The sequence below is a fragment of the Ambystoma mexicanum genome, chromosome 6p, assembly GCF_040938575.1.
Source record: "Ambystoma mexicanum isolate Mex_15411 chromosome 6p, UKY_AmexF1_1, whole genome shotgun sequence".
Classification (NCBI taxonomy): Eukaryota; Metazoa; Chordata; class Amphibia; order Caudata; family Ambystomatidae; genus Ambystoma; species Ambystoma mexicanum.
In genome coordinates, this window is record NC_090935.1 from 52,305,616 (window position 1) to 52,317,634 (window position 12,019).

General features: G+C 46.6%; 1 protein-coding gene across 2 annotated transcripts in view; it reads left to right on the top strand.

Moving 5' to 3' along the window:
- Positions 1–12,019, top strand: part of LOC138511200 (cyclic AMP-responsive element-binding protein 3-like protein 3) — a 158,375-nt gene that overhangs the window by 97,569 nt on the left and 48,787 nt on the right. The window lies entirely within an intron of this gene.

Sequence of the window (12,019 nt, forward strand, 5' to 3'; positions counted from 1 at the left end):
CTGAGATCCTCCCGGGGACGAGCAGCGAAAATGGCGCCCACCGAGAGTTTCGTACCGCGCCAGTTGGAGGTCCCCCACCGCGTGATGACTGCGTGAGCAGCCTGCTGTACCCTGCGGTGCAGCGGACCGCGCCGCCTGCGGAGAAGAGGGAGAGCTGGCATTTCGAGGCTCCCCGCGGGTCTGTCAGACCTCGCCGGAGGGTAGGGGAGACTCAGAGGAGAGGGGCAGCGGCCTGTGGGAGCTCTAGGGGCTCCGGGCGCGTGGCTTGGCGGAATCCCTAGGGGCTTGACTCCTACTGCTGGTGCACTCGCTCCCTCCCCCCTGTACTCCCGAAGACCTTCCAGCGCTGGATGCCGGAGCAGAGCACCTGTTACCGCGCTCCAGGGAAACGATGTCATGACGGGTCCGGGGCGCCGGAGCACATCCCCTGAGCCTGCTGTGCAGCTGACTCCGGCGGCAGCCTCGCGTGTGTCGTGACGGCCTGGGCGGAGTGGAGACCCCCGCCTGCACGTGGAGCCCGGCTCGCCTGCCGGGGGTTGTGATGGCCCCTCAGCCACTGAGGAACAACTGGCCAAACCTGGTGCAAGGTGAGAGGACTGGCCTGAAGGGAGGAATTGTACAACGCTCAAGGGGATTGACTGTGGGTGGAAGAGGGAGTGGGGGGACTGAGAGAGGGAAAAGATCGGGAGTGATAACGCCTCAAGCCTTGGCACAGTCCCGGGAGAGACAGGTTTTGGTTGAGAGACAATCTACTGAGACCTGTGCCTCGGGTAGGGGGCCCCATCCTTGGTCCCGACGGGAAGAAGCTCGCCTCCCCACTCCTGATGCCCTCTGCCACAATTGAGGGGACAGCCAACCGGTGTACACCCCGGCAATGCCTAAAACAGTGGCTAAGCGGAGAACACCGGGCATTCAAGCTTTTCTGGCACCGCAGACGGCACCCTCGCCCTCCTCACGTACCAGTGTAGCCGAAATACATTCACCTCCACCCTTTGGTCAAGATCTGAATATGGCCCTCTCAAGTGAGGATTTCGAAGCAATGTTTAGATCCTTCAAGCAAGACATCACAGTAGAGATCAAATCGGAAATCAAAACCTCCAAAGACTCTTTGGCCCGTTCGCTAGCAGACCTGACAACACACCTTACAGGCCTGGAAACTAGGATTAACGAACTGGAAAATGTGGAATGTGAGCACACACGACGTTGAGGTGCTGACCAAAAGAATGAGGTCCATTGAGGATCATCTGGAGGAGGTCTGGGCAAAACAAGTGTACCTTGAAAATGGGTCAATAAGAAACAATGTTATTCTTCGGGGTGTTCCCCGGCATGTTTCTGATCAGGAGTTGCCTGACTACGTGGAGGCGCTGTTTAGATCCATCTTGAATATCCCTTCATCAGAGGAACTGCTGTTAGACAGAACTCGCCGGGTTTATTCCGCAACTCAACTTAAAAGAAACCTCCTCCCGGACGTCCTCACTCATGTGCACTTTTTTCAACAGAAGGAAAAGATTATGGCGGTCCGCCAGGGGTTCCTCCTCAGTGCAATTCCGAGGCGCGACACTCCAGCTCTTTCAGGATCTCTCTCTCCATACACACTTGCTAACAGAAGATGGCTGCGCAACGTAACGGCTTGGCTGAGATCTAAGCAGGTCTGTGATCGCTGGGGGATATCCCTGTAAATTACTTTTTGATTTCCAGAATCAACATCACGTGATCTCATCGGAGGAGGCGGCCAGTGCCTTGATGGCGGGACAGCCGGATCCGGCTCCACAGTCTCCTGCTCTCAGGCCTCGACTGAACTAACTTTTGCCCATCTCGCCAAGAGATAAGCGGAGGAAGCTCCGTGGCTGGCGCCGTTTGGAGCCAGCTCCTCAGTGGGAAGGGGGAGACATTGAGAGCGTGGAGGTTCAGATCCCTGTTGAGATTTCCACAGAGACAGAGGGAGTTGGCCTGGCAAATGGTTGACCCGAATGCTCAGTCGATGCGAGCTCCTGGATTTGGCAAACAGAGGGGGTTCACCCCTCACCTTTTGGAGGCTAGCCCGGGACTCCTCATGTGGGGGACCCCCCCTCTTGGGCTGATCACACTTGGGAGCTCTGTTTGGTAGTTTTAGCTCCTGGTTCGGTTCGTTTGCAACTCTCCGCCTGCATTCCCGGAATGCCTGATGTTTAAGTGCGGGCAGATTAGGGCGATTAAAATTCAGTTCAATTTGCTGTTTCGGGCGCCTGTGCGGATTGCGCCCAACATGTTTATTAATTGGGGAAAATTAACTCGGGTCCTCAATAGGTCCAGATACTTAGGATGGTTACCTACTCTAATTTATTTTTATTTATCTGTGCTGTATTTCTTTCTTGTTTTTTCATCTGTTTTCTTTTCCCGTATGGTCCTAATAAACCGGTTCCATGACCTTATTCATCGTATGTCACATATGTCCTGCCCCGCGTTAGTAGAGGTGCTGGCAGATTGTGTGGTCTCCCCAAGCTGTATTATAAGCCACAAAGAGATGTAATGGGTGCGACCGATTGCTCTAGCATGGGGCGGGGGGACTGGGTTGAACTAGGGATGGCGCCGCCACACGTCACGTGTATCGCAATGAACGTGCAAGGTTTAAATTCTCCCTTAACACGCAAAGCGCTTTTTCATAGATTGGCTACTTTGCAGGCGACGCTTCTTTTTCTGCAAGAGACCCACTTATGTCCTGCGGATGAACCACGTCTTAATAATAAACTCTATCCCACAAAATGTTTTGCTTCCAGTGGGCTCAAAAAACTAGGTGTCGCCAACCTGGTTCGCAAAGGTACTCGCTTTAGGACTCTGGAGGTGGTCCAAGACGAAGAGGGGAGGTTCCTGTTGGTTGTGGGGCTGTTGGATGGGCGCAAAGTCACACTAGTCTCAGTATATGGTCCAAATGTTAAACAAGATATATTTTTTGCAAAGCTATCCAAAGCCCTTTTTGACCTTGCGGATAGGGAAATCATCCTGGGGGGAGATTTTAACGCTGTCATAAATCCTCTTATAGATAAAACTCTACCCCCACCTTTGGCAGATAAGAACAACTTTAGAGCACTTACTACTTTACTGTGTGAACACTCCCTTATTGAGATCTGGCACTATTGTCATCGAAATGAGCGGGATTACACTTGCTTTTCAGCAGTACATGGGGGTTTTTCTAGGTTGGATATGTTTCTGGTTACCGATTCCCTGGTCCCACTGGTGGGGGCAGTGGAGATTCTGCCAGAGGCTCTCTGACCATGCACCTGTGAGACTCATGTTTTCATCCTTCCACGAGACCCCGCCTCAGAAGCCCCCCCTGGAGGCTGAACGATTTTTTACTTGAAGACCCATTAGTCCGCACACACATAAGGGAAACCTTAGACTCCTACTTCCGTGAGAACAAAACGGGAGACGTGAACTTGGGGACACTGGGATGCAGCCAAGGCAGTAATCAGGGGTCATCTGATTGACCAGGCAGTCCAGAGAGGAAGGGCCAGGAAGGTACTGCAAACACATTTAGAAGAGGAAGCTCGCAGGCTCGATCAGATACATAAAACAAAAGGTTCTCGACGGTCCCTGAGGGACATGCGAGTAGCGAAGAGGGCGCTAGAAGCACATGGGTAAGGCGGCTTACTCGATGCTGCTCACCAAACAATATTTTTACTCGAAGGGGAATAACGCGAACAAACTCATTGCTGCCAAATTAAAAAAGCAGAACCGACCAAACAGAATAGACTGGGAAGTGTATCTATTTAGAGGAAGGCAAACTCCAAATTGTTGAGCAATTCTTTGTGGAACAAACCGCCCCCCACCTAGGAGATCCACAGATCTCTAAAGACCTCTTGGCTGGAGCAAATCTCCCACAAATCTCTAAAGCCCTGCGAGAGTCATTGGAAACCCCGATAACCACACAGGAAGTGGAACTGGCTATTAAGACCCTCCCCAGGCCCAGATGGCTTTACCAACAAATTCTATAAAGTATTCTCGCCCGAGCTTATACCTCACCTCACGGAAATATTTAATCATTTATGGGAAACGGGTTCAGTCACTCGTTCCATGGCAGCCTCCTCCACTACTCTAATCTTAAAACCTGGGAAGGACCCGACAGATTGTACCTCATACCGCCCTATAGCTCTACTTAATACAGATGCAAAACTGTTTAGCAAAATTATAGCCCAGCGCTTAGGTGAGGTGCTCCCAGCTATCATAGATAAAGACCAGACCGGATTTATCCTTGGGCGCTCGGCACACAATAATATTCGTAGGGCGGTAGATCTGGTTGCCCTCGCCTCCACTATCCCGGGCCCGTTGTCCCTTTTATCCCGAGATGCGCATAGGGCATTTGATAGCATGGCCTGGGATTCTTTGATTTTAGTGCTGAAGAGTTTTGGATTTGGCCAGAAATTTTCCAAATTAATCCTTTCGAACTTTCAGATTCCCTCAACACAAATTAGAATGAATTCACTTTGGTGGGCCCAAATTCCGCTGGGCAAGGGGACTAGGCAGGGGTGTCCCCTTTCTCCGTTAGTCTTTGCCCTTGCTATTGAACCCTTAGCTCAGCATATCCCTCTACATCCGAAGATTAAGGGCTTTACAGTCAGAATCAATGTCACAAAGTCGCCTTATACGCAGACGACATCCTCTGTATTTTGAAAGAAGGTCGAACCTCACCCCCCTCTCCCCCCCGTCCCCCCTCCCTCCAATGGTCCTCCTTGCTCAATTCGGGAAGATTTCGGGATTCACAATAAACATGGCCAAATCAATGTGGTTAAATTTATCTGAAACTCCTGAGAGCTCTGCGGAGTCTCTGCTCCCTCCAGTGGACGAACACCTCCATTAGGTATCTCGGAATTCAGCTAACTCCGGCCTTCGTGGGTCTGCTGAAGGCCAATGCCCCTACATTATTAAAAGAAGCCAAAGAATCCCTAGGGAGATGGTCACTTCAGGAAATATCTTGGCTGGGGCAAATAAGCGCTATCAAAATGGTTTTACTCCCCAGGCTTCTATATACATTCCAGGCACTTCCCATAATGATCCCTGTTCGAGATCTCTTAGGACTTCAGAGGGAAATATGTTGCTTTGTTTGGAAGCGCAAAACTCCCCGTATCCAACGCAAGCTCTTGACACGCGGCAGCTTGACGGGAGGGCTGGGGTCTCCCTTCAATTGTTATATACTACCGTGCTTCCCAATTAGCCGCCATTCTGAGATGGTCTCACCAAAAAGAACCCCCTAGATGGCAGGACATCGAACAACACTGCACGAAAATGCCCCTAAGTCATCTGCCCTTTCTCCCTCAGGAAACGCGTATACACAGAGGATCCCTTCTCCCTTCCACAAAAACCACACTCCGTGCATGGGATAGATCCTGTTCTCAAAGAGGTTTCACGCCGGGACTAGGCCCAGTGTCTCCGGTATTGCAAAACCCTGTTTTTGCCCCTGGGCTTCAACCTAATTCTTTTCTTCTATGGTCGAGAGAGAAACCTCTGAGACTAAGTGACCTTTATGAGAACAAATCCCCTCCCCCACCCCCCCCCTAACCTTCGACCAGTGCAAAGCAAAATTCAATCTTCCAGAGACCGAAAGGTTTAGGTACATCCAGCTCTGTCACTGGATAACTAATCCAGGTGTACAAAAGGCAGCCACTAGATCCCCCACAGGATTAGAGCTGACGATGATGGAAGGTCAACTCACCCGAAGGGTGGCTACATGCACCTCCTGTTAGAGGAGGACGCTGGAGAGGAGAAAATGCCCTATATGTTGGCCTGGGAAAGAGACCTAGGAAGGGAAATCGATCAGGAGTCTTGGCAAAGGATATGGGGAAGAGCCCACAAAGTCTCTAGATGTACTACGGTGAGGGAGTGTGCGCTCAAAATTTGTTTTCGCTGGTACTTTTCCCTGCAGAAACTCCATGCTATTAATCCTGATTATCCAGATACCTGCTGGCACGGATGTAAGGCAAGGGGGGACCTAGGCCATCTGTGGTGGTATTGCCCAACCATCCAGTTTTTCTGGCTGGAGGTTAGATCTAAGATCAAAGAAATTTGTGGAACTCTTCTCCCCATGGATCCGCTGATAATGGTACTGGGAGCTACCCCAGATGACGGTACATACCCACAGTCCAGTCCCAGAGCGGAATTGATAACTCATCTGCTTATGGCAGCCCGGCTCACTCGTGCCAGATTCTGGATAGACATTGAAGGCCCCCATATCGCATACTGGTGGGTTAAGATATGGGACTTGCTGGGCTTGGAAAAGTTAACAGCCACATTGGAAAGAAAGACGGCTAAGTTCTCAAGAATCTGGGGACCTTTCCTAGAACATTTTGCCGAGAGGGAGCATATGTTTTTTCAACCTCGCCTGATCAAATACCTTCTGTGTCCTTAATGGACTTCTAACATGGACATTGTGGATTACCCAGGAGGGTCCCTGAATTAAGATGGGGTTATCAGAGCCTGAGGCAGTTTTTAGTTGGTGGATAATATGGACCGTTTATTTTTTTCCCTTCTCTTTTCCGCTCTCTGTTTTAAAAGTGTTCAGCTTGTGTTAAATCTCTCTCATAAGATGCCAGTTATTAATGAATTAGATGGTTTGATGAATTTATACTGATGAAAATGAAATGTCGCTGGGTTGATTTCTTGTAATTGTTCCTAATATTCTTCCACATGTATGTATTGGATGATTTCATGACTGTACGATATTTCAAGAAAAAATATTTTGTCCAAAAAAAAGAAAAGGGTAGCATTTGACTGCTACATGAGTATCTAGACACGGGATACTAGGTACCCCTCCAGCACTCTATTGTAAGATACGGTGTGCTGGGTCTAGGAATTTGAAAAGACTAGTAAAGTCAATTTCACTCTACTTTCTCTCGGAAACAGTAGTTTATCCCAGAGAACGTATTTAAAGGAATGGTTTGGTCAGAAATTGTTATTGTGTTTTTAAGCCTAAATCGGTCAATCGTAGAAAAATTTCCTGTGGACCTTACCCGAGTTTTCGTCTACTAAACGCACGCGAAAACAGGCAGCAGGGCGCCGCCATTTTGTGATAATCTTATCACTTGCCCCATCGCCCTGGGTGACTTGCTTTTGCGGCACTAAATCATATCCCCTGAGCCTGACCTCAACAAAGCATTCATATTCCCTGCCTCTCTCTGTGACGTTACTGGGCTGCGTAGCCAAACGCGCCCAGTCGTCTTCTACGACTTCACGAACCCGGAAACCAACACAGATCATCTCACAACACAGCGCGCCACAATTCGGAATATGAAACTGTACTTTACCAAATGTACAATCTTGCTGTTTTATTTTAAAGTACATTTATTTGACATTAAATGTTTAGAGAATATTCAGAAATCGGCATATTAAATCGGAATCGAAATTTTTTTCTTTGCGCTCGATCCGCAAATCCGCTACAGTTTATCGTGAGTCACGCGCTGTTCCTTTATGGTACACAGGGTGTTGATTTTCATTAAAAGAAGCACTTTGGTCGCACGGTGAATCGCAAGGCTGTTCCATCAACTAGGCACTAGGCCACCGTAAAGGTTGATATGTTGCTTCTAGCTGCTAGTACTGCGTAAGGGCATATGGGCCCTTGGCGATCGTCCCAAAAAAATTGTCAAGGTAGTGCAGTTGTTTACAATAAGCTGCAGCTGGCGATTGAAGAATCTGTCGGCCGGGGTCTGGAATAGGTGGCAGTCGCAATACGGTAGGATGTACCTGTTTTGAAAACATGAAATTTGTCTCACCAGCCGATCTTTCTTACTATTATTCATTTTATTTATTAGGGCCGAGGTGAAACTATTTGCTTTGCAGGATAGTGCAATGGAGTATGTTTGGCTCTAAAAGCAATGCGAATTCTGACAAAAGAAATAGATGATAACACACAATGTAATGATTTATTAGCGTTGAACCACTGAGAAACGACTGTCTACATGCGTGTCGAATGGGGACAGGCATGACCATGTGCCCGGTAGAAAGACGATCCCACGAATGTTTTACTCGCCCCTCATTGTAATATGCCACACAGAACGAACAAGTACAACTTAACCTGGCTTTAACGGTACGCTATTGGTATTATATTCCGGTATAAAATCATCTAAAGAGTTACTTACATTATATTTGCCATTTCCATTGTCTCCACATAATGCAGTCCGTAAATCCCACTCGGTTTGTGCCAACGATTTTTCATATACTGAACTAACATGAAACTCGGTCTAGTTTCAGAATTTTCAACCTTATCGTCTTAAGTTATTGCACCCCTCCTTCAAATGAAGTCCTTTGGGCATGGTCCCTGTCTCTCAAGGTCAAAAAACAATAGAACCTTATACTGCCAGTGCGAGTCGTGGACCTCTCTAGCCTGCGAGCAAAAAATCAAAGCTGCTGACCTTCACTCTGCATGAGCATACATTCTTACTTTGCAACATCCCGTGTAAAGCCATCTGTGAGAACTTGAATTTTGGACTCCATCTTAGTACTAGGCCTCACTGTGCTAATGTGAACTGGCTTCTCTCCCATCTGCAACGCCTCGCTTGGCGCGTTCCAAGGCCCCCAAGTTTGTCCTCGTTGTCTGCAAGCTTTGCAGCCCGTGAGAACCATAACTATGGAGACATTGACTTTTTGGGGGAAGGTGAGAAAAAGTATAAAGTACCTGAGGAGTTGAGCTGACAGTGAGATTTATTGTTTGTTTTGTTATTTGCAATGCGCAAGCCTCCCCTCAGGTAACGGTGCGCAGCATTTACATGAGATTGCGAAGCTTATTTACAACAACAAAAATATATACATACACATAATGACAAGGTCAGCGATATGAGGTGACTAGAGAGAGAAGTCAAAGATGACACCCAGGTTGTTCGCCACTCAGGATGGTGAAGGGAGTGGTTAGGGTTAGGACAGATTATAATCATTTATACCGGGATTTGTACTTCTCAACGAGCTCTGCTTTGGTTGCACAGTAGCAATGCTTGGTGGCAATGCATCTGTGCTGTGCACTGAATCGCTCAAAATTCCATGTGTGTGCATCTCTAGTACATTTACAATAAGGCCTTTAACAAAGTCGAATTCCATTCGCTCATATACTGGTTTGACCACCCATTTTTTACTTTTTTTTTGTAAAGGCCGTAGTGTAGCGAAGCATCCCTACATTTCCCATAGTCCTAGATTGTTCACAGCACACATTCTCGTTATGTGCCAAGACCGATAGTAGAGTCCTATGTTTCATGCCCTGTATGCCGAAATGCAATCGCTTTGGCCTGTACTTTAGGCACATATTGTGGAACACCTCCAAACCTCCTGTGTGACAGAATTCTGTCAGTCCTGTCAAATCTCTTGATAGAGTTTTATCAAACACAATCTTCTCAGTGGCTTTGTGTGCAGGTGAAGATGGAATCAACAACTTCTTCTTCCGTGCCTCCTCTGGGGACAAAGGGCCATGTTCACATTGGTGGAAATGTTGGTTTTCTGTCCAGCGGTGAACGTTGGTACAGTGGTGCATCAGTGACTGCCATTTTTCAAGTAGAATTTCCACTGACCCTTGACAAGTTTTGGAGCTCCACCAAAGATGGTTGCTGATAGATTGGGACCACTGTGAAATACTTTCCAAACCTTTTTTTTCCCTGCAGCCGAGATTTTCTTATTGATTGATTTAGCAAGATGCCATACGTCAAATTGATGTTTAATATGTGGGAACTTCTCTCTCATTGTCTTGGCTATTGAAATGTGTCTGTCAGTGGCTATGAGGTCGATGTGCATTCCCCTCGATAGTAGATATTCCAATGATTTTATAAATCCTAGTTTCTCCATGGCCACTGAGGATTTACATTGGGACACCTGCACGACCACCAAACTCACAATTTTCTTACTATCCATGTCCTGAAAGTGGTAGGTGCAGTACTTGGCTGAATATCCAGGGCTTTCGCACTGTCCATCGCCAGCTAGCCTGAACCGTTTGCCTTTGAATGTACTTTCTATAGACAATTGTTCAATTTTCCAAACATCACTAATGGCCGGAAATAGATAATCATGTTGGAATTTGTAGTTCTGCATTTTAGAAATGGAGTCCCATAAACTGAAAGAAAGACTCTCACTTTTTAGTGGGTCCAGTTTTAGAAAGTTAGTCAGCTACACACAGCAGATTGCCTGCTGACAGTTTGCCCAGCATCGGTTGGGCAGACCATGAGAACGTATGATGTAATGTACAGGTGGCATGTATTTTGACGTTTCTGCCTTGTGTTTGACGAGTCACATTCATCAATGGCTTCCCACATACTTGCCCTCTAACTGAATGCCCACATTTCAGCATAATTATAATATCCATCAAACAACTGTCGAATACTATGTATTTGCCCTCTTTCATTAGACTGTCATCCTGCATCACAGTTGTTTCGGACTGTACCGTTGTGGACCTATCACCCAAATTGAAACTAATATCGGTGATGATATGTTCTGGTGCGTCGGTGAATAGTGCTGCTGGTTCATTCTGTCATTTCAACATCTGTTACTTGAACATTGATGGGAGCACACAACAATGTCGACAGCTTTTTGGGTGGCATTTTTTTGGCGGGTTAGATTGTGTGAATTGACATGAGACTACTTCAGCGCTATCTTGAATACATTCAGTATCGTCTTCTTGTGGTGGTGCAGTCGCACTGTAGCAATGGTCCAATAAAACTTTGCTGGATTCTCCGGACACATTCAATTCATGTTCTGGCCATTGGACAAATGCATCTCGAGTCTGAACATGCCACGCCTCAATTACTAGTTCCTCCATAGTGTAAATGGTTTGGCAAGCAACATCTCTCATTTGTTTCCCTGTCTGCGTATGTATAGTTCGTATACCCACGGGCAACTAGAGGACAGATTGGAAAAGGGATGTTCAGTTTAAACCCAAGATACAGTATTGTACAATTGACAGAAAAAAAACATAATATAGTCCCCAGCACAAAACAATTTCTAAAAATATGAACTGTTTGTACCTAACCTTATTTTTGTTTCTTCTCTTTGCAACTTTCTTCACTCAAACTTCAACATCTGCACGCTGTCGCTCCGATTCGTATCCGCATGTCTCCCCTTCCTCTTGCGCTGCAACGACTATCATTTCTGGATCCGCATAGACAGAACGGAATGACGCTTCATCGACTCCCTGAAACATAGTACTTTCATTACTATGGATCACAATATTGAAAACATTAAAACACACTTGAGGACGACCGCACAGGTACATCTCAATAGCTAAACACGAATGAAACATTGTGTAGAACAATCAAACGACAAGTATTCGAGCTCTGATGATCTAGTTCGATGGAACTGTCAGTATCCATACCTCCTGGCTCCGCATAGACTGCCATGAATGATTTTATTGGAGAGGACGCTTCAGCAACTCCCTGAAACACAGTACTTGCGTTAGTATTGTTTTCAATATTGAAAACATAACACACACTTGGGGTCGACGACACAGGTACATATCAATGGCTAACCACAAATGAAACATTGTGTAGAACAATCAAATGACAAGTATACAAGATCTGATGATCTCGTTCGATGGAACTGTCGGTATCCATACCTCGTGCTGATGAAGAACATCTAGGGATGTTGTTAATGTGGTGGATGCTTCAGCAACTCCCTGAAACACAGTACTTGCGTTAGTATGGTTTTCAATATTGTAAACATAAAGCACACTTGGGGTCGACGGCACAGGTACATATAAATAGATATCCACAAATGATGCATTGTCTAAAAGAATCAATGGATATCTAAATATGATCCGATTTTTCTCGACTTATTTCTCCGATTTATTTACATCTGCATCAACTACAAGGGATGTTGTGATTGTAGAGGAAGCTCCGTTGTCTCCCTGAAACACAGTACTTGCATTAATAAGGAAGAAAGTATTGCAAATGGAATCCCGTTATATGATCTTGCTTGATGGAACGGTCAGTATTCGTACCTCGTTCTGCTGAAGAATATCTAGGGATGTTGTAAATGTAGTGCGCACTTCCGAAAGCTGTTGCACCAAATCGTATATGCATGC